General features: G+C 41.7%; 1 protein-coding gene across 2 annotated transcripts in view; it reads left to right on the top strand.

The window, feature by feature from the left end:
* Positions 1-24,717, top strand: part of stg1 (stargazin-like protein) — an 80,316-nt gene that overhangs the window by 31,480 nt on the left and 24,119 nt on the right. Inside the window, exon 2 of one of the 2 annotated variants that reach the window (XM_065484084.1) lies at positions 5,055-5,194. The exons of the other annotated variant lie outside the window; for it this stretch is intronic. The gene's annotated coding sequence lies outside the window, so the exon portion shown is untranslated. The remainder of the gene's footprint in view (positions 1-5,054; positions 5,195-24,717) is intronic. 2 annotated transcript variants of the gene reach the window in all.

Genomic DNA, 24,717 nt, shown 5'->3' with positions numbered 1-24,717 from the left:
TGAACAATAGTTTAATTCTTAGTTAATATGTAAATGAAGACAGAAGCACAAGTGGGTGTCACAATTTTTTCTGCAGCCTTCCATTGTGTGTAGCAAGCTGTTTTATTTTCCGTATTTCTACAGAAATTTCCTTCCAACAGTTAATATTTTTAAGGAATGCGAGTTCATGTTAATATTTTTATTTGACTTGTGAAAATTTGGTGCTGCTTTAAAACGAAGCATGCAAGTGAGCCGTGCTGGCAAATAGAAGTGTAAACGTAAACCAAGTTCAGGAGCTCCTGCGCATCTGCGCATTCTTCACCGCCCCGTGGGACTCGTTCGGCGTCGTGCATAACGGCGCTAATCCGGCGGTTGGTGCCTCGCTGGCTAAATATTTAAAGCGAAATCTGCGGGAGAGCCGGTCAGACGCGCGCGTTGACAAATCGAGCAGATTCTCTGGCGGCGGCGACGACGGCGACGGAGGGCGGCCAGCTCCTCGGAGGCTCAGGTGGAGTATCTGCTCGGGCAGAAGTAAGTTATTCGCCCTCCATCAACATCAGAGCTGCTTTCGCCACGCCGCTGACCCTTCATCTAGTTTATATTCAAAAGCAGCAGTCCGCATCTCCATTGAGAGGCTCCAAAATGCCTCCGTTGGCCGACTCGCTTCGAACTTGTCTTTTTTGCTCCCGGTGTGTATGTGTGCGCGCTTTCTGGCCGGCCGGGCGGCCGGCTGCTCGCTGGCAAGACTCCTTTTATCGCATCTCTTTATATTTGCCATGAAATATTGATGACAGTGGCAGAGAAAAGAAACGCGTGGCGGCGGCCCACCCTATTTTACCCCCTGGACCGCAATTTTTGCCCCGAGCGGAGGAAAGAAGTGATCAAAGAGTTGGAAAGAGATTTATCGCCCTTGTTTTTATCAATGTTTATGGTGCGCGTGCCGCTGAATTTTGCAGGAGAAATCAGTTGAAGTGTTTGCGAGAAACACGGGGGAAAATTGATTTTTTCCTGTCTCCTCTGCACGTTTGAATCCGCAGTCGGCGGCTTCGGCACTTTTTGCCCGACTGTACTACAACAACTATTATCGTCGAACGTGCTCCGCCCTGCAAGTCACTGACTCGTCGCCTTTTTCCCTCCCGGCTCCTCCACCCACCCGAAAAGTTTTATGTAAACATAACATAAGGAGGGGTTCAATCAAAATCTCTAACTTTCGCTCATCATTCTCAGTCGCAATCTTTTTTATAATGGTCGTAAAAATTGCGCAATATCTTTAAATCACTTTAATATAGGGAGATGGATGGAATGCACAGAAGGAGAGTACTCTCACGAAAACGTTTCTACACCAAAGGGAAAGAAATGCTTACAAAATGACGGAACAGAGTAGGTGTAAGAAAATTATCGTAGACGTGAAACAATGCAAATACTATGCAATTTTTTTTCATCATTTAAATAAAATACCAGCTCGCAAAAGAAAGCATAGACATTTGAGCGCAAAATGATAGTAAAGTATCAAGAAATGCTCTCAGAATTTTGCAACACCAGAAGTCCGTCTCAAATTTAATGAAATCTAAGCTGGCGTAAAATTATGAGACACAGTCTTCATTGCTAATGAGTTTCATACTAGATTTTCACTGGTGATAAATTTAAAGTCATTCCCCTTCTTGTGTTAGATCATCTCATCGTTAAATAATTATGTTTTCATTTGTTAATAATTTACATTTTTGGCACTTATTTGCATTTTCATTATTATTACAAGAAAAATTCTATATTATTATAGAATTTAAATTTCTAATTAGGTTGGTATCGCTGTCCTCAACGTAACCACCTGAAAATAACACTCGTATCAACGCGTGATTCGTTATACAGTGCAAATATTATTTCTGTTTCATATAGAAATGCAAACAAAACGTTTAAAAACTAATTGGGACGGGAATGAAAGAGAATTCATTACTGTGAAATCTGCGCCGCTCATTTTCGCGAAACGAGACCGCAATTCAAAGAGGCGTGCGTTCGAGCACTGTAAACGTCAGGCGTCCTTCATGCTTGCCAGAATAATGTTTGTAGGAAATGTAGGCTAGGTGAGTGACAGAGTGAATGGTTTCTAAAGCCCCATTTCCACTTACCACCGTGAAAATATTTCGAATTTACATAAAATATGAACGACGGCGGCAGCGTTTTACATTTTATTAATTTGTGAGACGATTTGCATCAAAAGCTTTTCGTCGACAGCTGTAAAACGACTCGACGCCGCGACTCACAAAGTGCACTCGCGTTTATGCATGCAGATAGCAATCTCCATGGTAATCGCCTGCCGTGAAAATATGTATGCAACCTGCTCGTCAAACGTAACGAGCAGGTTGCATATCTCAACTCCAGCACGTAGTCATCCAATTCACTCCTCCGCAGCGAGCGTGAAACCAAATCCCACTGATCTCGCCTTCAATTAACTGTAATCTCGTTATTCGTATTTTCGGACGATATTAAATTTTGCTTTGGAGGCGGCGGAAAATAACGAGAATTTCGTTGTTGCACATGCATATTTATGGGGCCGAGGGGAGGGCAGGCGATGGCCATAAATTTCCTTGGCTCATTCCCAGCTAACCACGCAGGCTCTCTCTCTCGCTGGCTGGCTGGCTGCTCTCTCTCAGTTCCACGGCTTCACAGGAAAGGAAGGGAGGGGGTTATTTGCAAAAATTCTAAAGCCGAAACACAAACATTTGTCTTACTCAGCGCCACTCGCGCTGGACATTCCTAAGCTAATATTTTCGTTGGATATTTCGCTTGAATTACAGCAGCAGCCTAAATGAGACGCGGCCGAGCAACAGACTGACCTTGTTTATGCATACACGCGCCGAAATTAGAAAAGCAAATAGACGCGCGCGTTTGTAGGGAAGGCAGCCAGTAAAGCGAAACCCTCGCTCCCGCACGCACAACGCACACATGCCTCCAGGCGTTGGGCTTAAGGAAATGAGCCCAGCCCCGACGGGATTACGCTCGATTGCTCGCCCTTGCGCCTCTGCCGGGCAATTCAAAATAATTAAGATGGAATTAAGCGACTACAACGTGCTGGCTTTTACAGACGATTCTCACGTCTGGACGCGATGTTGCAAAACCAGAACTTGCACAGCAGATTGCAGAAAAACTATCCGCAGTGCCAGATGGAATTTTGTTCAATTAACAAACTCTTTCTTTCTGGTTCTTAATCGTGATTTTTTTCAATTGTTTAACTTAAATCCATATATATTTTGCGAATTTTATGTCAGTGTTAGAACAGCCTCCGCTTTAAACTTTTCATGAATGTGTTTGGTGCAGTATTTTGAAATTTTTGACGCAATTTTAATCATAACTGCATGTTTTAATCATTTTTGTTATTATAATGTTGGTAAAATTTCCCAGCTGAATTGCTCAATATGCAAATAGTTGCAAGATTTTTATTTTTGCTTTCATCGAAGCTACCATCTGAAACTGAACGCCTCTTCTCGAAGCGGCAGAAGACTCCACCGTTTCCGCAGCTCACAATAGTGCTGTCACACACTTGAGACTGCTTTCACATGTTGGCACTCGGCTGACCATTATTTTTCTCTTTCCGCGCGTTCTCTCAGGCCGGCTTTTGAACGTGCGTACTGTGGCTCGCCCACGAGCGACTCCCTTTGTTGGTGATTGTGATGCCGAGTTGATGGCAAAAGCGCGAAACCAGCTTCGCGGCCAAAATGTTCCATCCTTTTTCCCTTTCCTGTGATATTCATACACGGAGACGCTTTGAAATTAGAAGATCAACAGGAATTCTTTCAACATTTATTTGATATGGTAATAGAATTTTAGTGCCCATTTTTATTGAATGTACAACACTAGAAGATGAGGAATGATGAGGCAGTTAAAATGGTTTTTTCCACTTCGTTTGAAATAGATTGCCAGAAATTTGTCAACGTCAAAGGCTGGCTGCAATAGCTTCTAGCTTTAATGTCGATTCAATAATCGGAATGGCTCTACGAGGCGTGTTTTTGCACGATACCGCAGACGAAGAGTTTTATTAATCCAAATTTCATTCCATTTCGGAGGCAATCCAGTGGCAAATTCATCCCCGTCCATTGATGTGAATTCATTTGGAGCGGGAGCAAAATCGAATGTAAACACTCCCAGGAGCATTTGCATACAAAAAGCCACAAAACTTTAGTGCTCATCTGCCGGTGAGGAGATGGCAAAAATCGATGCAACAACCTGCCACATCTCATTGAAACCACAAAGAATACATGCTGCTTTTGAAAATATGTTGTCGTTTATTCACGAATAATATCCAAATATGTCATTTGATATTTATATAACATATTCTGATTATTTGTATTTTGAATATGCTCTTGTGATTTTGTTTCCGCCAGATCCAGGGCTAGTCACTATTTGAGTTCTCTACTTTTATTCCATTTAAGAGTAAATATTGCTACGAACGTAAACCTCAAGCGTCTATAAAGGATCAAAGAGATTTGGTATCAAGGGATTTTACATTCATCTCGTTTAAATAGTGTTTACATTTCGAGGCCTGCGTGTGACGGCCTAATCAGTTAAGTTCAACTGATTTTCTCAAAAAGAAGTAGATAGTTTCAAGTGAAAAGAGACTCTCGGACAATCAAACAAATGTTCATTAAGGGCTGGATTAAGCCAAAGTAAAATAAAATAAATTTTCTACCCACAAACTTTCCAATTCTTAACCATGCACAAATTATTACTAATCCTTTACTCTTGCCTATAGCTGTTATAAATGCACGTTTTTTATTTGCCAGAGTTCATCTTTTCACTTTCATATGAAAACTTTGGTAATTTATTTGGAATAGCCGTATTTTCCGTCGGCAGAAAAAAAGTAAGAATTCAGCCAGCCTGAAAACTTCTCGGCAGGAGCCGCCGCAGAAAATATGCTGGTGCCAAAATTGGCGAAAATATCCACGGCGACAAGATCATTTTTATTGTTGGCTCTGCGAAATTGCGGGCCCATATATCTTGAACGGAGACTTAACTTAAAGGCCTAATTATGTATATGAGAGCTGATGGTAATTTTATCTTTGTGCTCTGGCGTGTTTTTGCAGTTCGTCCCGTCTGCCCGTCGAGGGAGCTGAGAATATATATGGTGTCGGGGAGATCGGATAATATGGACTAGTGCCAATACAAGCGCCGGCCAGATAGAGAAACACACGCCGAGGATGTTTTTCTTGTGCAGCCAGCGGGGGTGAGTCCATCATTTTGTTTGTCACACTTCATATCTCGCCGCTCTTCATCCCGTCGATATCGTTTGTTAAACTTGCTCTGAGCAGGCAGATAATTTTTTAATAGAGACCCAAATGCCTACTATCGGATCGGCTGGTGTAAAAAAAATAATGACGTGCTGCTCCCGATTCGGGTGCCGGGCATAAATCAGTTTTATAGCCGAGCCGAGAGTATTGGCAAGCTGAGTTATTATTCGCCGCAAAAGAGCCAAGTGGCCAGTGCAGCGAGGGGAATCAAAAAGAAATCAGAAAGTAGTTGTGCTTACGAGGCATCCGACGAGCGAGTGTAACCAAATCGCACGAGAGGGGCTAACTTTCGCAATCGCTCCTGACGTGATAATTCACGGCTCAGTGAACTGCGCTTAAAGTACCAGGCGAGTACGAAAAAGCGTTGAGTGTCGACCGACCTCTTTTCGCACATGCAACCACTCCTCTCCCGTATTGGAGACTAAAGTGATAAATTGGCTCGTTTTGCAATGTAGTGTCGCTAAAACGTTTTTTATTTTCAATGGAAATCTCCCCCTGTGAGATATATTTAAGAAATAATGAATTCATTTTCCTTGCCTGAATTGCTTGTTTTACGAACATCAAACTATACCTTTGGGGAGAGCGTGATTTGCATAGACAGAGTCCGCTCCACTACTCAAAGAGATTTGAAGCACTCAACTTGTTATAACTAATTTGTGGCAATTGAGCAAAGCAGATCTGATCAGGAAGCCGTAATGGCATCAATACGTCGCTCCAATTGAGCAGTTTATTTCCAGGATCGTGATCTCACAGAGACAGAGAAAGGGAGAGAGAGATATGTACTCGCCAGTCCTTGTGTACATTTCAGAGGAGGTGCACGCGAGCAGATAATTGAAGTGGGCATCGCGCTCGCTGGCACAGGTCAAAGCAACATTGGCCGCGCACTCACACACACCGGGGGGAGAGAAGCAGCTAGCAAAAAGCATCAGTGCTCTTTGTCAGCAGAGAGATTGGTCGCTGCGCCACGGTGGACCGATGGCGATTGCATCCTTCCCTCGAAGCAGACCGCACGCGACACAATGTTGCAGCAGAGCAGATCTCGGGACTCGGGACCAATTATTTGCTCGTCTGCCTGTCAGTCTCTCGCCGACAAAGGAAGGAAGCAATCCGAGTCCCCTCAGCCAGAAGTATCATCCTGCTCTCTTGTCCCTCTATCTCTTTTTTAAAGTGGAAATAACGAAAAATTAAGTCAAGTGAAAAATATCTGCAGAAAGCGAGCTTTTTCGAGGTACATTAACTTTGGTGATGGAAATGTGAGCACGGGTTGTAATAAATTCAGACAGCCTCCAAGTGGCTGCGGTAATGGTGCTAGTAGGATTGAATTGAGCTAACAACATTCACTGCAATGTGTGAAGAACCACTTCAAGTTTCCGCGAGAACTACTGCGTGAGGCTTTTATGAATTTTAATTGCGACAGAGTAAGCTGAATTTTTCATCCCCCGACTCATTTCACTTTCTTTTTACTTCTACGATGAAGAAGTCAATATCAACCACTCCTGGTACGTCTTGCGCCCTGGAAATAAAAGAAAGAGGAAGTACTTTAATGAAGTCGATTGTGCAACGATTTCCATAGAGGTCAGCAGTAATGTCGAAATAGAAGTGTTGTCAACTCCATGCAATCCTATTCATACGACTCCATTCACGCTTGTCACGAGATTTGTTTGCCTGTCGCAATATTAAAACCGACATTCGACGTCCCGTCGACTCCTAATTGAAAGCTGTAACCTGGTTTTCTGCAGCAAAAGATTTATCAGGCCGTTGTCACCATTTGCAAGTGGTGTAGGCGTGTTTGGCATGTTCACCGATTTCACGCACGCACATGCAAAATTAATGTGAGGGCAAAAAATTAATTAAAAAGCCAGCGCTGTCCATCTCCGCCGCGGACACATTTGGGGGTGCAGCAGGAAACGGAATTTACATAATGCCCACGAAACAGCTTTTCAGGGCGTTTTCCCTCGTGAAAAATCGCCACCGCGAGGGTGAGTAATTAAAAAAGTGTGCAGCAGCCCGAGCCGGAAAAGTGTCTTGTTGTATTTGCGTGCGGCCGCGCGATCGTCACACCCATAATTTGCACGGCTTTATTATGTATACACGCGGACATGACACCTGACACACACACACTGCCAGCCGAGAGCAAATGAGGGTGATTAGCCGGCAGGAGAGCAGCTTAATGAATGCTCGCCCGGCACTGATGGATCTCCTTGCTTGACCGACAACGGACCTGTTTGTTGCGAAACGCGCGCGGATTAATCGCACCATCAACAAGCAGCATGGATTTTCAAGCCGCCGACCGCAGCTCGCGGTCAATCTGTTTGAATTATGATCTTGATTGCCTTGCTGCTCCCACCTGAGTTGGAATAATTTTTGCTCCCGGTAATGATGCAGATGAATCACGACGGAATGCTGGTGATCTCACACAATATCACACTATGTTAACGACTTTCTGTTATGGTAGCATTTCATACTGTATAATTTTTAATTTTTCGACAAATGAGATTTGAAGATTGGATTTAATCTTAAATTTGAAAAAATAGCGAGTTATAACAGCAAGTTTAGTGGCTCTGTTTTAAGAATTTAAAATCAGAAATGTGTCAATTTCGAATGCCCCTAAATGTTTAAGAAAAAGAAATCTTATTACCAAAGGATACACCGAAGGCAGATGCATTTAATTTCATAGTATACAGATTCCTTTTGTTTATCAGAATTTGGTATTCAAATTATTGAAAAGAGTCGGCCTTCTGCAAAAACAGCGTTCGGCTTTATAAATTACAGAGCACTTGCAGTTCTCCCGTAAAATCAACCTTATTAAATTATTTATATCAATTTGAAGCTTGTGTAAATATACTGATCTTGATCTAGAGTCATTTAAGTCCTTAACTTTCAGCGCAAAAATGTGTGGCAATTTTAGTGCACAACTATTCTGGAACGAAAGCCTTTCACGAGGCTAAGCAAATATTTTACAACATTCAAGGTGAAGCACATATTTTATTAACTGGTGTTCATAGAATTTTAGAAGACCTGACTGATGAGCAAGAGTGGCAAGTTTTAATTAAAATTTTTACCCAGGCCGCGAAGGGGGTGGGGGGGGGGGGAGGTCGAGCAGAAGGCGAAAAACTGGAAACCCCGTCTCGCCGAAATTTCCTTGTGCGCCTTTGAGCGACGTGAGCTGTTCCTGCGCCTTTTTTATGGTTCCGCCGAAGTACACCTCGTGAAAAAAGTGAGGAAGTAGAGCAAGGGACTGCGGAGGTTAGGTTGTTTTACAGAATGAGGGGGAGGGATGCAATGGCACAGCAAAACGCTCACGCATCGCGGTGATGGAAGAAACACGCGCGAATTGCACGCTGCAATTACGCAGCGTGGCGTAAGGGTTCAGAAAGCATGTTTATGGTCTTGATTTAACAACAACGCCGCGTGTTTTTGCCCGCCGTATTTAATCCGCACACTTTAATTTTATTCCGTTCTATAAAGAGTCTAATGGAATGGCAAACCGGGGGCGCTTTACTTTTACCGCCCTTCGTAAAGCGACTCACGAATCTTTAATCTCGGAGAGCAGCTTCTATCCCTGTTATATTCGCGTGTTTCCGGCATAACGCCAAAACGGTGCTCGCAACGCAATTAAATCTCGGTGGGGAGGTATCTGGCTGTTGTCTTCTTGAAGCAGCCAACGCGTAATATTAACGAAAAGGGCACACATAATTCCTTGTGCTCCAGTGCAAAAAGTTTTAATTTAACGTTGCACGCATGACGTCTCCCGAGTCAAAGGCACTTAACGGGGAGGTTTCATGTTTAATTAAAGAGGTTAATGGGTTTTGCTTTTACACCCTTCAGGCATAGTCTTAAGAGGCAGCAAAATCTGAGGCAATTTTCACATCGATTTTCAATGAATCCATCTTTTATGGGAACGAAAAGACTAGAAATTCCAAGCATTTCTCTTTTACCCTGAAGATGGGTTTTCGCTACTTGCTGGTTTGCACCTTTCCAGCATGCGTGATTCGGCTTCACGGGACGAATATCTAGCGTTTCAATGCAGTCCTCGGTGAGGAGGCAAGTGGCCCTTGAGTGGGCTGGGTCCCTTTGCGGCCTGGTGCGCCCATGTTATCCGTTCGCGGTGTTATTGGCACCAGGGTTTCAGCATTAGTGATAGTGCAGTGCGCGCACTTCCCGGTCCTCGGACAGGGATAAAAAGAGCAAAAAAAAAAAGATTCAGTCAGTTTTTAGAATTTTTCAGCCCGCAATAATTCATAAAACATACTGCTTTGGAGCTTTTGGATGCAAAATTGCATAAGAAATACTAACCACTTTTGTTTGAGTCCATTTTTACCATCAGTATGGTGCAATATCTGGACCAGCCGTTGATGGAAAATTAAAGATCATAAGATGTTCAATAAAAGTTGATATCCAAATTAGTAGTAATTAAATTGAGCAGAGATTCTGCATTGCCATAAGAGCACAGATCGATAAGACTTCGTCTTGCTCAGACCAAAAATAGCAAAAAATGTGATATAAACCAGATTATTATAGAAGATACTTTGGTTTTATCCTCTCTTAAAGATATAAAGTCAATCAACAAAATCTCCCGAGTCCAGTACTCGAGGAAATCGAAAAATTCACGTTTCGCTCAACCATAATAAACGCAATTTATAGGATCCTAACACATTGAGTTATTTACACCCTTTGATTTGGGATTGGATGGAAGAAAGCAGTCTTGACCAAAGAGAGAAGATGCGACCTTCGCTCGGGGCTAATTCAGCCAGCAGTCGCAAGCTATCCAGACGCCACATAAATTCTCGCTACAAATAGTGCTTCGTTACCATTGGTGGACGGGTTGGTTGGCGAAACGGTCATGCACGTTTTGCGGTATTTTTGCGTGGGAACCGAATGTGCGGAGCGAAAGGGCTTTTATGTGACCGAATAATAGGAAACTCGGAAAGCATCGATTTTGTCTCCTTTGCTGAGGTCGGAGGAAATGAAAGGTCGGGCGAAAGCGAAGGAAATTTTATGTTGCAACCCGCATGAGAGTTAATATCCTCTCAGACAAAATCGGAAGCTCCTCTCCGCTTAATTGAACGAGATGAATTGTGATCGGATTTGGAGGCGTTCGCTCAAAAGAGTTTGGTGCTCTCCGCAGAAACACACGATTTGCGTGCGGATTACAACACGAGGAAGTGGAGGGTCGTGTGTTCGCATGCGGTGCGATCTGTGTTTGTGAAGACATGGTCTGTGGGAAAATATAGCCGGCCGGTTGGCAGTAGAGGCCAGGGAGCGGGAAAAACATTTTTTGCCTGCTAGCCGGCAAATGAGAGCCGAATTGCCTGTGTTTTTGATTTACGCGTCCGTGCACCCGGCATCAAAAAAGGCATCACTCGAGCTGGGAACGCGCTCGCGGAGGCAACAAGCGCGCGCGAACAAGAAAATAGCATAATGGCGAGGCACACGTGAGTTTCGCTGGCTCAGTTCAAATTACTCGTGGGAAATCAAAGCTCCGCTGGCAGGTTCAGTGCGTGTGTTTGGTGCGCGTGTGAGTGAGAGAGTAAGCCATTCGTTTGCAGTGCGTTCACGTCCGCAAATATGAGTATTTACAGGGACACGCAATTTTTTTGCCGCGTTTCGCCGAGTGCGGATGCACGCAAATTGGCACGATGAGTGTCGCACAACGGCGTAAAAGCCGGAATTTAATTCCGCTGTTAAAAGCACGTTGTGTGCGGCTAAGTACCGTTTTGTGGGCCAGCCGTGGCAGCTTTAAATTGCGCCCGTGAACAATCCGGCAAAATTGGAAAAAATCGGGTTACACCGGCTACACGCACTCATAGCTACTTTCAAGCGTTCTTGTTTCAAATTTTGACATAAATTAGCCAAATATTTTCGCTACAAATTTTAAAATAATTAATTAGTGCAATGTGTATCGCACTTGATTTACAATTAGTTATTTATATTTTTCAGAACTGTTCGCCAAATCTTGATGATTTCCTATAAACAATTTTCTACTTACAGTTAGTGCCTCTTTTTTCCAGAAGAAACTATTTCCATTATGCATTGAAGCCAGAAAGAAAAACAACAACAGTCAGTGAGTTTGTAGTTTGGCTGACTTTCAGGATAATTTGGGTTGTTAAATTTATTATTTATAATAATTACGCTAATTAAAAACAGGCACACGCTAACACGGCATGCTTGTCACTGCTTTCGTTATCCACTGTGTAAAATAAAAGATTTTCATAGTGAAGCCTTTCCTGGTTGTGTTTGGAAACTTTGTGATATAAGTGTAACGAGTATTCATTGTCACATAAGAGCATGGACTTCTATCTCTTTCTGAGCTGTGACAAAAATCAGATGAATCTGACCCAAGCCGCAAAATTACCAGCCAAATGACTGACCCAATATTACTATTATTATATAGAATCTGTTGTACACAACTGATGTTTAATAAACTGATTGATTGATTAAATTAATGCCCATGTAAGAATTATTTCTAAGATAAGTTCAAAACGGAAGTTTAAATATATTCCGTTACTTGAATTTTTGATTTGAATGTAAAAACCTCAACCACTGAAATTTCCCAGCTGCCTGTTAAACGAGCAAGATATCGTAGGGATTGAATATTTCCCCGAGTTAAGTAGATTTAGCCAAGTCTATGCTTCATAATTTATGGCGCCAGAGTTAATTCTAACGGTGCCATGCATCTCAATGATGAATACATAGCACTTTACGGCGGAGAACATCTCTCCTTTCAGCGGGCGCTTCTTTGCTGACGCGCCGGGCCATACATCTTGCCTTTCTTTAAATTCAAAATTGCCTTATTGCTGCCTCGTATATTTCCCGGCAAGACACAGAAGCCGGTGGAAAGAAGAGCAGTCTAAAAAGTACTTTCGCCGTGTGTCAGCCGTGGATACAAGTTGCGACACTCGAGAATTTATGTTTGTGGCCTGCCTTTGCTTGTATCGCTCATACATACTATGTGGGTGTGTGTGTGTTGCGCTGCTGAAATATCTGTAGTGTGCTGACTCCTTTGTTTTATAAAACAATATTTCTGTCTCATGAAAGAGGCCTCGTAACACATTTTCAGCTCTTGACTCCACTTTAAAATGTGATGACAGAAACGTTCTCTTCAAATCGTTAAATATTGTTCACACTGAGAAAAGGATATTGTAAAAATTTATTTCGTGTGAAAGCTATCGTGAAAAGGTCTGTAAAAATGGTTAAAACAAATCTGATCCACACACAAAAACCTTTTCTTCATCTACAACCACTTGCCAGAGTAGACTTTTCTTTAAAAGAGAAGAAAGATAAAATAGACTGGGGTGTTGAAAAGATTTATCTCGTCCGTTTTATCATTTGTGAAACAGCAAATTCATCCTTTCTCCAATGCTCAGGACCCTGATTATTAGCAAATATTTTACGTATCAAGGGAAAATAACTTTTTGTCTTGCATGACTTTTGTAAATTGGTTATAAAATTTAAAGTTTTGACATCTGTTCGTTCAGAATTTGATATTATTTGATATATTTCTGTCAATATCTTTCTTTAAAAGAATAATAATAGGTTTCGATTTTCTGAGACAGTTTTTTGCTCCATTTGTTTGATTAACGGGAACGGACCACTTGCTGTATCACAATCTTTCTGAGTGTTCAGGCGAGCAGCAATTGTTTTCTGAACTAGAGAGAAAACAAGATACTGCGTTAGTCTTTTCTTGACTTGGTGCCGATGAAAGCTAGTGTTGGCAGAGGAAGAATAGAAGTCGGAACAAGCACCACTTTTTAATTAAATCAATCACGATTAATGTGATTTACGTTGGCTGGAACAAAACGAGAACGCGTTCCGCCCTTTAGCTGCTCTCAATTAAGAGAGCGAGAGAGACGGAGAATAAAAAAACACAGATGGTGCGCGCAATTCAATCAAATTCCTTGAGAGAGCAGAGCTAACTTTTTCCGCTTGGTGGCGAGAATAGCGCGAGAGCGGCAAATGAAAATTTCAATACAACAAGTTGGACGCCAGGAGAGAGAAAAAGCAGCAAAGAGCTGTCGAAAAAAGTTTGTTTGGCAACAGTCGAAAGTTTGCCGGCGGTGCGCGGCCGCCATTGTAGCCGCAGCTTGCTTTTGCAACTCGATTTTGCCCACTGCTGCTGCTTATCACGCGCGCCCTGATCCCAGCGTTGATTCTGGAAAATCCTGCCTTCATAGAAATGAATTGATTTCGGTGGGGAAAGTTTCCGCAGAGCCTGCTGCTGCGGTGTTGTACTTTATTAAGGGCGTGTGTCTGTATTCTTTCCCTCCAAGGGGATGAACTTCGACTCGGAAACACAACTTAACTGTGTCGAATGTCGACGAACAAGGCTATACCAAGCTTGATCGAGTGGTTCCGACCGAGTTGCACTTTTGTCGCCAGCTTGTCAGTTCCAAGTTCTGCTGGGAATATTCATACGCTGATCCTCGTGACACTGAGGACATGGAATTCCACTCACGCAAGAACAAGAAGTTAGGCTTTGATATTACCTCTACTGTTATTAATTGACTTTATAATTTTATTTAATAAAATCTCGTTTTTCAGTGTGGCTGATTCAGTAAAATCTTGTCCAAAACGAACAATTCTCCAACTGTATTAGAACGACTCATATTTTTAATTTACATCTAAGAAAATTCTATAGATGACTACATTCAATAAGATTTAACTTAATACATCATGGACACGTGACAAAAAGATCAATAACTTTTTTATCTTGATTTTATACTTAATTTATAAGAGCCCTATTCACTTAAAACAATTGCCCTCGGCTCTGTTTCCCATCTGGCTCCATTCAAAGCTGAAAATGTGCCATCAACCGCGAAGTGCAAGGTCCATCTAGCAGACACCTAAAAGTCTTTGACCTCCTCGCGCAGTAAAAGCCGTAAAAGCAGGCTGTATCGATTGCTCAGAGCTTCAGCATACACTCAAAGGGCGCGTGCAACACTAATTCGACTCCTCACTTTTTTTCTCTCTTGATAATTAAAACGGGTATTCACCGCTGGAAGCTGCCAGGGAGGAGAGCACTCTGCCGCAGCCGTTAAAAAACGCGATCGTCGTAAAAGTGCAACTCGAATAAATCCAATGCAACGAGTGGAATAAGTGTCCCGCTGGGCAGCATAAGTTCCTTTCGTCTCTCGAGCGGCATCAAAATACGCTGCACCAGCTTTTATCTACTCCACCCAGTGTGCTGACGCAAAAAAGTAGAGAATGCACAGATTTCATGCGAACGATTGTGTCGCCACGGGATCCAGTAGTCTGGCACGCGGATATCTTGCACCACCCATTCCGAATATTTATATGTATGAAGACGCTTGACTGGTTGGCTCTTTGTGCAGCTGAGTCGTTGCACTTCCTCCCTTGCCTCCCGGCACTCGCTGGGAATTTACACTTTGAGGCTGCGCTCGCTTTATCAGATCTCTGAGGCGTGGAATTTATGGAACTTCGCGTCGAACCGCTAATTCTGCCTGGGAGATATCCACGGCGCAATAACTTCAGCCAAGATTTGAATTCTCCAAATGAGAAACGAGCATTCTACACGCATGATAAGTTTTAATCATTTAGCAAGCCAATGCATTAAGAGGAGATATCCTGATAATATGATAATAAGCGATTTGTGTCATTCACACTCATTTTGTTCTTTAGAATTCTGAGATTTCTGCTCTTATTCTTTGTGTTCAAACTGCAAACTAGCATCGTGCTGAAACGATTAGCTTGATTCATGTTGTAATTAAGTCTAACAGCTGAGCTTTTAATAAGCCGCTAACTCTAACCACTAACAGACAGTGAGAAAGTTTTATTCCTGTGGCGTGCTGTGAGCGTACAGTGTAATAAAAGCCTTTGGTGATTTAATCATAGTAGTTCTTTTCATCAACGAGCAAGAAACAATATCATCACGAATAGAGGACTTTCCTGGTAAGAAGCCGAGTAAGACTTTCCTTTTTATTACAAAAGATCAAAGTTGGCAAAAAGGGAGTTAATTTGCGGCCAACAAAGTTGCCACCAAAAGATGGAAAAAGTGTTTTGAACAGCATGTGTTTGTGGCTTCTGGGGATCACGCGCGATCAAATTTACACTTTTACGCCAGGAGCAGCAGGGCAAAAGTTGAGCCGGCCGCAACACAAGGGTGGTGAGCAGCAGCAGCCGCCTGCTGATATGAAAATTGCTAGCCGAGGGAAAAGTTTCTGCACCTAGGTGTTCGCGTTTTAGGTGCACATGTGTACTTATGTACACACACATTCAGCGTTTATTGTTCGGCATGCTCCCAACAACAATGGCCGCGCCGTTTCTCTTTAGTGCATGCGAAAACCGTCGTTTCTAGTGAGTGCCTACTTTTTTGCGCTGCATTGTTTGAACGCTGAAACGGTCTCTCATTGAAAGAGGTATTTCCCGGAATAGCAGATAGCGTTTTTCAAACCGACATGCTTAAGCGCTTGGTAATATTTGAGTAAAGGTTTTCTTTAAACATTTCCGAACTCTCTTTCAAAATGTTGGAAAAATTGTTTTTGACTTTTGGATGAAATACCCTTGAATAAGTGGACAGGAAAATTGGAACCCTTTTTGTAGACACAGAAGATCTTTTTTCATGGTGCCTCAAAGGCAATCTTGATCCCTTACATTGTTGCAAATCTAGGAACTATTAAATTTTTAAACAGACACTATATAAATCAATATGAAAATGACAACATCATAATAGGTATAAAGAAGGATGAGTTGATAATATTAGGAGAGATAATCACACGTATTTCTGTACTGTCCAGTAGCTGTTTTGACCCGCCCCTCAGACCTCCTCATCAGTAATACTTTACCTTAAAATAAAATCCATTCGAAAGCAGAGGAATCTGAATAACTAACCATTGAAAAATATGATAATTTTTAGCAAAATCAAAAATAGGAGCGATTAAATTTTGTGATCACCCTCCGCCCTCTCTGCGATAAAAATCCAGCTTGTATAAAGCGATTTCAAAATAAAATTCTTTCAACCATCAAAATTCTAGAAGAAAAATTCATTTCGCGTACCGAGCAGATAATTTTATAGGTGAGAATAAACATCAAATAAATAAATTGTTGATGCAAGCCAAAATTGCAACAAGCCCGTTTGAAATATGATAGGAACAAAGCAAACATGGAAATAATTATATTTACCCTCGTTAACACTTACGCTGAGGCAATCATTTTGCCCGTTATTGTTGAATCAATTTATCATTCTCCTTCCGCATTCGCATCCTAGCATCTGCTGGAGCTACACCCGACCGACTAATTCCTGTCTGTATCGCGTAATTTGCATTTTCGCTCATTACCGGCGCACGGTACCTCCGTTGTTCCGCGCTGCACAGTTTGCAAAATCTCATCTAGCCTTTCTGCACCAGTTCACCAGCTTGTGCAGCGGCAGAATCCATTGTGTGTGCATGCGCGCATATTAAGTTATGACACCAACACATACAAGAGATGATTCCACTCTACTTGCTTCTCTGCTGGTTGGAGTTGTTTTCTATTCCCTGCATTAACGCCAAGTATGAGCACCAAGCGCAACTTGCGCTGAAATTTGCAAATTAATCCTTCAAACTTCCCGCAATCAGCGCAACATGGCTGAGGATTTTTGCTTCCTGCTACGCTTCATGAAAATGATTTGCTCAAAGGTTGGAACTAACAGAATTAGGTGCGGGTGACTTATCATTTGAGTTCAAAAAAGTGAGCTCATTAATTTCCACTCTCTGCAGCATCAATAACTCTGATTAAACTTTTAACAAGTCATTCATTTGATGACTAATTATCTCGACACTGATGAACTGGTAAAACGGCGCTCTTTCCAAAAGTCGGGTCTTTTTGCAATCGCATGTGGATGCAGATGAAAAATCCCTAGCTTCAAGATAGATTATTTATAAATATTTTGTAATTATTCACAGATAATTTTTTAAATTTTGAAAAAAGTACTCTAAGAAATACAATAATACAAATCATTTTTGGTTATTTTCATACAAAATTGCCCAAACAATTTTGGTACATTATCAGCAAGGGCGAAAATTAATAATTGAGAATTAAAATTAAATTGATTTAAATATTTACAAGGTGGTAAAAAACCATAATATTAAACATCATGATATAAATCGAGATGTAAATATTCTGATGAAGATAATACATGAGCGAACGCTTGGCAGCTTTTGTGCTCACTCTAAAAGCCCAACAACAAATTCAGGACAATCCTCTTTACACGCCGACCATTAGATTCGTTAAATTTTCCGCCATGCTTAACGAGGAGGCGGGCACTGTTGAAATTAAATGCAAATCCCTCTCGAGCCGCATTTCAAGGTAAAACCACTGGTTGTACCAAAGTAAGACGTCTGTTCCCGAAACTCCGACGTTTTGCGGGCACGCAGGGCGATAAATACGCATACTGTGCAGCGGCGTGTGGCTCCTCCTCGCGTGCCAAGAAGCTCCGGTAATAAAGGGGTGAAATTAAAATCCATCGAGCTGGCAGCCACGTGTTGTGTGCCTTTTCAATTGCTATGCGTGCCGTAGAATATGTTTCGTACCACACACACTCGCAGTTTGCCCGACGACTCTCAAAGGCGTCGGCGGCGGTGGTTTCTTGAGACGTGATTTAGTCTCGTGTATCTCACCGCTTTTTGCTTGAGAAGCCAACCAGGCATCCGAGTTCGCATGACACATTATTATAACTGCTGCTGGTAGTAGTTGACCAGGCTGAGCACGTCGCGCGAATAAACTTAAAGGAGATAACTCGCACTGCCTGCTCCTCGAATTCTTCGCGCCAAGTCGTGTGTGTGTCTCTCTCTTCGTGCTCCCTTTGCATTTTGCATTGGCTTCGTGGCGCAAACGACACATGCATGCTGCTCTTCTTATTGCTAAATGCAAATTTGTTCCGAGCCACCGCCGCAGTCTTCCGAGAATTCTCTGGCGCGTGCAGAAAGGAGCCTTAACGCGAATTAAATTACTTTCTATTTTTATAATTCCCACCGGCTGGGATGCTTATTGTCAGTTATGTCATTTCTTCAAAATTGAGCTATCTTTTGACACGAACATTAAATTGTTTCAAAATAGAAATAAAAATAAATACACTTTCTTCCTGGAAACTAAAATGGCTAACAATAAGCAATCAATCAAGGCTCACAGAAAATTAATTGCAAATAAAGAAAATGATAATATCCCATGTTTAATTTTTTGTGTAATTTTTGTACAAAGTGGTATTGTCTGAACAAGCTAATATCATGGAGCTAGTGCAAAATCAACGCAAAAGAAACGATTTTCCGCTCTCGGAGCTAAAACAATCATGATCCCAGTTAATCCTCCCCTCCGCCTCAGCTGGAGCTGCCCCGTTTTGCTGCAGCACTCCGCCGCGATTAAAGGCTATAGAAATATTCGCGCGTGCAACCTGAGCCAAGGCACGTCCAAGCCGACCAGAGTGACCTGAACACATACAACACAGTGATACGGCCCGGGCTCGTGTGCACACGCGGGTAGAGCGAATGTATAAATCTCGGATAGAGATCTGGCAAATTGTGTCTAGCTGTAAATAAAGACGGCCAGGGAGGAAAGCTGCGTGCTTCCTGTATATATGTATGTGACGCGGCGAATCTCGGTTGCGGCTGTTTGTAGAGAAAGGCCAGGCAAGCCTTCTGCGGCCATCCATCTTGGCCCCCGAAGAAAAAGCAAGCCGGCCGACCCTGCGACCGAGACTGCTAACTGCAGCCGAAAATCTCGGGTCTTGTTGAGACAAAAAGCCAAGCCTGATGCATTTAATAATCAGGCCGGCCGTCCTTCCAACGTTATTTATGCAACACTGCTGCGGCTTATCTACCCAAAGTTTGCGTAAAAAGTGAAAATTGCCTCTGCACACGAGCATAAGCAGACACGCCGACTCGAATAAATCATTCGCACGCACCAAATTATTAACAACATGCAAATTAGGAAGTGAGGCCACGTAAATTTATGGGACGTCTTGGCGCTGGATTGAATTGTAATTTATTCGCTCGTAAAAAGCCAATTTGCCCTTGATAAACTACGCATCTGCGTTTGAGTGTAATTTTGTTTAAAACTTCGTTCACACTCTTAATGCGTGTAATGCAAAGTTTGAGTTAACGTTACGTCCGATTGCCTTTTAGCAAAAAGGCCAAATAGTTGCGGAGCGCGTGAGTTCAGTATAATCATCTGCTTGCAATAATTATTTAGATTTTTGTCAGACAACGATTTAAAAATGAATTTTGTTAGCACATTGCCAGATCAGCGATTTTTAACGAAATTTGACATGCACATTACAAATTTTCCTCAGATCAAAACATTAAGAAGATTGAAGCAAGTGATTGTGTTTAATTATTTTTATTTGACCCATATTCAAGGGTTTTTTCAGACATAATTTCTTGTTCAAAAATTTTCATTTAACTAGTGGCTTCTTGCAAGCTGAGGGTATATTCCAAGAATTTTTTAATAATTCGTAAAATCTTAACCGTGAGAGACTCAATTCGATTGTGATACATGGAGTAAAGCCTGCACTCTGCGATGGAAATCCATTTGTGTGGAGTAATAAGAAACGGATAAAGCCAGCGTAGACTGAAATGAAAATCACAATCTGCTTCACTCTGCTCGAATTATCTTTGTGAAATATAAACTCATTCGCGTGAAGCAATATCCAGAGCTCAATTCAGAAAACGACTTATGTGCACTTGACTTGCCATGCTGGGTAATGAAAATTTATATTTATTGAAATCCTTGATCTCCATGTATAGAAAGCTGAAAGCGCGCAAGTTGTTGGAAAATCAGAATATCGGTTCAGAATTCTCGTCGAGTTGCTCTTGTCACGATGGCCGGGCTAAAAAAGTGTGCTTTTTTCCGTGATACTTTCGCTCATGAAATGGAAAATTTATGTTGATTTTAATTTGAAATTGGACTGCTGGCTAGAATTAAACTTGACTGTGTGGCAATTCAAAAAAACCGCTCTTTGTCCTGACTTGTTTTTTTAATGAAGTCAAAGGACTTTGATTTCTCTCCTGCTCAAGCTACCAAAATGAACGCTTAATTGCTTTGATAGAACAATTCAAAATATTGTGAAATATAAACGGCCCACTCTTTACTGAGCATTCAATCGTTTTGGGAACATTGAGCAAACGAGTTGTGCAATTCAAAACCATTTTTGCTGTACCTTAAGAATAGATTAAACTGATAGATAAGGGAAAACACCTTTTTCGCTCTTTCTTATCAAACCATTTTCCAAAATATTGAATACAACTTCTATTTTTAGTCAAGCAGTCAAGTATGAGGTACGTTTATTGCGATGCTTTTAACTTATATAATTTTATTCGTACATCTCGTCTAGCACGTTATGTACATGTCTATACGTTACAAAAACGAAAGATGTGTTCTACAAAAAATATATTTAATGCACTAGAGACTAGAGATCATAGTATGTATGTGTTTAGCAAGCTAAACAAGCTATATAACATTTTCTATCCTTCTTCCGCCACTGAAGAAACTGTCTAAAACTGACTATTTTGGCTTCGAGGCACAGTCTAAAAATAATTGATTATTCACAATTACAAAACGTCTAAATTTTCCAGCTCAATCATTAACCTACCCAAAAATCCTTCATTTTGCAATAATCATAGTGAAAAGAAATTAGCAACTTTTCACGATGTGTGCTCCTTCTTCGCGCATGACTAGTTTAGCAGACGCCAGAAATAATTAATGAACACTTAGTCGTATTACTTAAGTGCAGACGCGGCTGCTCAGCAAGCAAGAAACATGCACGCCAGGGTAAATGAAATTACTCGTACGGTGGCCAAAGGCGCAAGATTAGCCTTGCAAAGATCAAAGGCGCCTCGTCTGAGCCACGTAATCACTTATTCGACTGCATTCCACGCCTTGACGAGGAACAAAATAGCTCCGCGAGCACGCGTCTGTGTACGCTTAGGTGCTCACAAAGCGACATTTACCTGAACTACCAGGGCTGCACATAGTCCAATGAACAAAACGACGCAACTTTAGCTCCGTAACAACCAATATATGCACACGATCGTGGTCAATTTGCAAGGTTGAGAAGACCCGCATAAATAATCAACACAACGTTACGTAGCAACAAAGGTGAACTAAATTTATGCAATTTACTTGCCGTTGAATGAGACTTACGTAATCAACCATTGAAATGAAACTGAACTGTAAATGAAAATTTTGAGAGAGGCAGAGCATTGCGATTCGTTAATTTTAATAATTTTGATGTTCCCATATTATTAGGCATGAAATTAAATTGTCAACATTTCATACGCCTCTTTAAAATGAATTAGAGTTTTCTAGTTTCTCTGTGTCATAGATATTTTCAAAATTGCTCTTTAACTTTCGATATACAGCTGACCCAATATTGAATCAAAACTTTGACGACAACTCCTTGTTTTGAGTCTCGGAATAGCAAATAAACAGCCCTGATTTAAATTGTGGATGGAATTACACGAATGATAAATAAAGCAAAAGCTCGCACGATCATCATTTTTACAGTCGTTACTCATCAGCGGAATTGCCCGCAGCACTGGCGGCGGCAGCGGCACTCAAAAGGCAGAGCCGAATAAAATAAATCACTCGTCAGCGGACAAATGCGAGCGACAATAAAGATTAGTCAGGGGACAAAACGCTGGCGGAGCCAATCTGGCTGTTAAATTGTTATTTTGATTGCGGTACGATAGGGCGGCTGACATTCGGCGTCATAAACAAGTTCCCAACCAGCCAGATGACACTTTTGTGAGTTTTGGCGTGCCTGCAAATCTCACTTTGTGCTACGTTCAGGCCAGCCACGCGTTTTTCACGCACCAGAAATATCCCCACACTAAATTGGCTCTGCCCTGGAATTCTGCTGACCCCAAAATACTGCATAGTAAAAAATTAATTTCATCAAATTCCCTTGCTTTTAAACCATCTGCTTGTGAAGTGGAATTAATTTCATCGTTAAAACAGTTCAGCTTTCCATTTGCAGGAAGAGAGCTGGAAAGCAGCTCGAGGAAATCTCTTTGCTTTCTTGGATCTGCATTTTGAGCTAGAGCCTATGTGTGGGATTCATTTTAACGATTAATACAGCTCACGCGCGTGGGCGCGGGACGAACATCACCTTGTTGTGAGCAGATAAAAGGATAAAAGAGCCGGCATTTGTCATCAGCGAGCGCGTGAGATTGTCCGCTTTCGCGCATAACGAGCAGATAGGGAAGGAAGGCACATTGGACTCGTCTGCTAAGCGGGCAGAAAGAACGAATTGCCAGGCGCCATTTCCTACATCTGGACTCTCATTATGGAGGCTGTCGGCAAATCCCGGGATTAGCTTGTTTTGTTATTTCAAAGCCAGACGTCCTCGCCTGTGTGCCCTTTGTGAGGCCTCGTTATCGCTGAAAGTTTTAACATGATTTGCAAATTAACTTGTTTCGAGCGGCAGGCCCGTTTAATTTGCTTTTCTGCGCGGCCCACTCCACCACTTTTCCTTTCCATTTATTGCCACAAGCAATCGATTTGCTTCCAAAATGATATTCAATTATGACGTCATCACAGCAAATTGAAATTTCCATTGAAAATTTATTAATTCGGATTTGGTCGCCTCATGAAGTTGTGTGCTCAATTTTGTGTCATATCACATAATGTATTTATTTTAATTAATGCATTGCGATTTTTGAAAACGGAAATAACTTTGGTTTCAATCAAAAGCACAGATTTTGACTAATTAAAACTTATCGATCGTTTTTCTTTTAAACGAAGCACACGTTCGGCAAATAATAACGAAATCATTAAGAAAAGTATGATCTGCGTTTTATCTTCACTGCAATTGGATTTTCTATCGAAGCCCCTGCAATTCAGCTCAGCCTAGCGTCATTGATTCGCTCATTTTATCGGTGTGATAACATATATTTTACATCAAGTTGGGAATGGTCAAATTGCACATCGGAGCTGTTATAAACGTTTCCCGTGCACAAGAGTTACTCAACAAATTGAGAAGTTCAACATACACTCTCTCTCTCTCTCTCTCTCTCTCTCTCTCTCTCTTTCAGGGAAAAGAGTTATAGATCTATTTGTTTGGCAAGCGTTGTGGCTTGGTATGAGGCCAGCAATAGCCAGGAATGCGATCTATTCTCGCCGTTAAAGGAAATCGATTGTGAATGAGGTTCTGGGCGAGGAATCAGTTACTGTGAGTGTGTAATACACCCGCATACATATTACGACGAGCATTTCAGTGGAAATCCGAAGACGGTTGTCGATTGCGTCCTACGTTGTCACTATTCGCAGTTCATATCTTTTTATCGCCAGCTTTATTTTGATTCTGGCATCATCACGCTCCACCAGAATTTAAAATTGCGATCCATGAAAAGAGACAAAATCTGCTAATCAGCACACTCACTGCCGTATCAAATATTCGTGCCCGGGGCTGAAGCTGCCTGAATCGAATCAGCAGTTTCATCAAAAAGCTGCTCGCATTGTACGGGAGTTGTTTGGATTCGGTCGCCTTTTTGCTCGGTGTCTATTTGAAATTCAAAACTGACTGCCCAAATTTGCAATCGATCACAAAGGGAGAGGAGAGCGTGCGAACACAATAAACGATTATATTTCGATTGAGAGTCGTGTCCGTGTCGGGGATCATTATTGCTCTGCTCCATGATGTAATAGCCATAATGAATACTACCGTCGCTATATATGCAATGAAAAACTCGATGGCTGTGAACATTTTCCTCTTATGGAACCAATGTGAGGCAATAATCACAAACTCCCCTCACATTACTTTTTGTCATCAAATTGAAAATTGAAAAGCACTCGCATTAGGAACGTGTCAAATAGTGAACCATGCATGCATGCAAAAATTATTATATGTCAATCTAATATCAATACACATTCCAAGATTTGAAAAATAATTTTATACCAGTTGCTTTGTCTTACGCCCTTACTAGCGCAGCTATTTTCATGGTTATAACAATTGGATCTAATTGAAAAGCTGTAAAAGAGACAGAAACTACATTGTCAGCGGTAAACACTGTTGGCAAGAACGGCTCAATATTTCAATTGAAATAAATTTTGAAAGTGTAACCAAAAGAAGCGCTTGCACTAATTATAGAAGGCTTAGATTCTCACTCATCCCTGCATCTGAAAAGTGTTGCTGTATGCAAACGTGTGTGTGCGATCTATCTTGTGCTGTCAAAACGGTTTTCAGAGCATCTTTAAGATTAAGATTCACCCTTGGCCACAAGTTTAGCGTATCCCTTATCAAAAGTTTGGCATCAGACCCAAAGTAGCTCACTGGTGTGGCTCCCAAGAGAGTGTTTTACACCGTGTTCTGCCTCGCCGCTATCTTTGGATGCAACCCCTTCAGGCCCCGCGCGTTTCCATTTCCACCGTATATTATTTTGCACATTAGCGGCTTGCGGCGTCAACTCCCGAATTTAATTAATGCATTAATTATTTGGTCATGATGCTTCATGGTGGGACTTCGGCAAGT

This window comes from Cloeon dipterum, chromosome 3 (genome assembly GCF_949628265.1).
Source record: "Cloeon dipterum chromosome 3, ieCloDipt1.1, whole genome shotgun sequence".
NCBI lineage: Eukaryota > Metazoa > Arthropoda > Insecta > Ephemeroptera > Baetidae > Cloeon > Cloeon dipterum.
The sequence above is the reverse complement of the archived record's forward strand: the minus strand, read 5'-3'. Positions and strand labels throughout refer to the sequence as shown.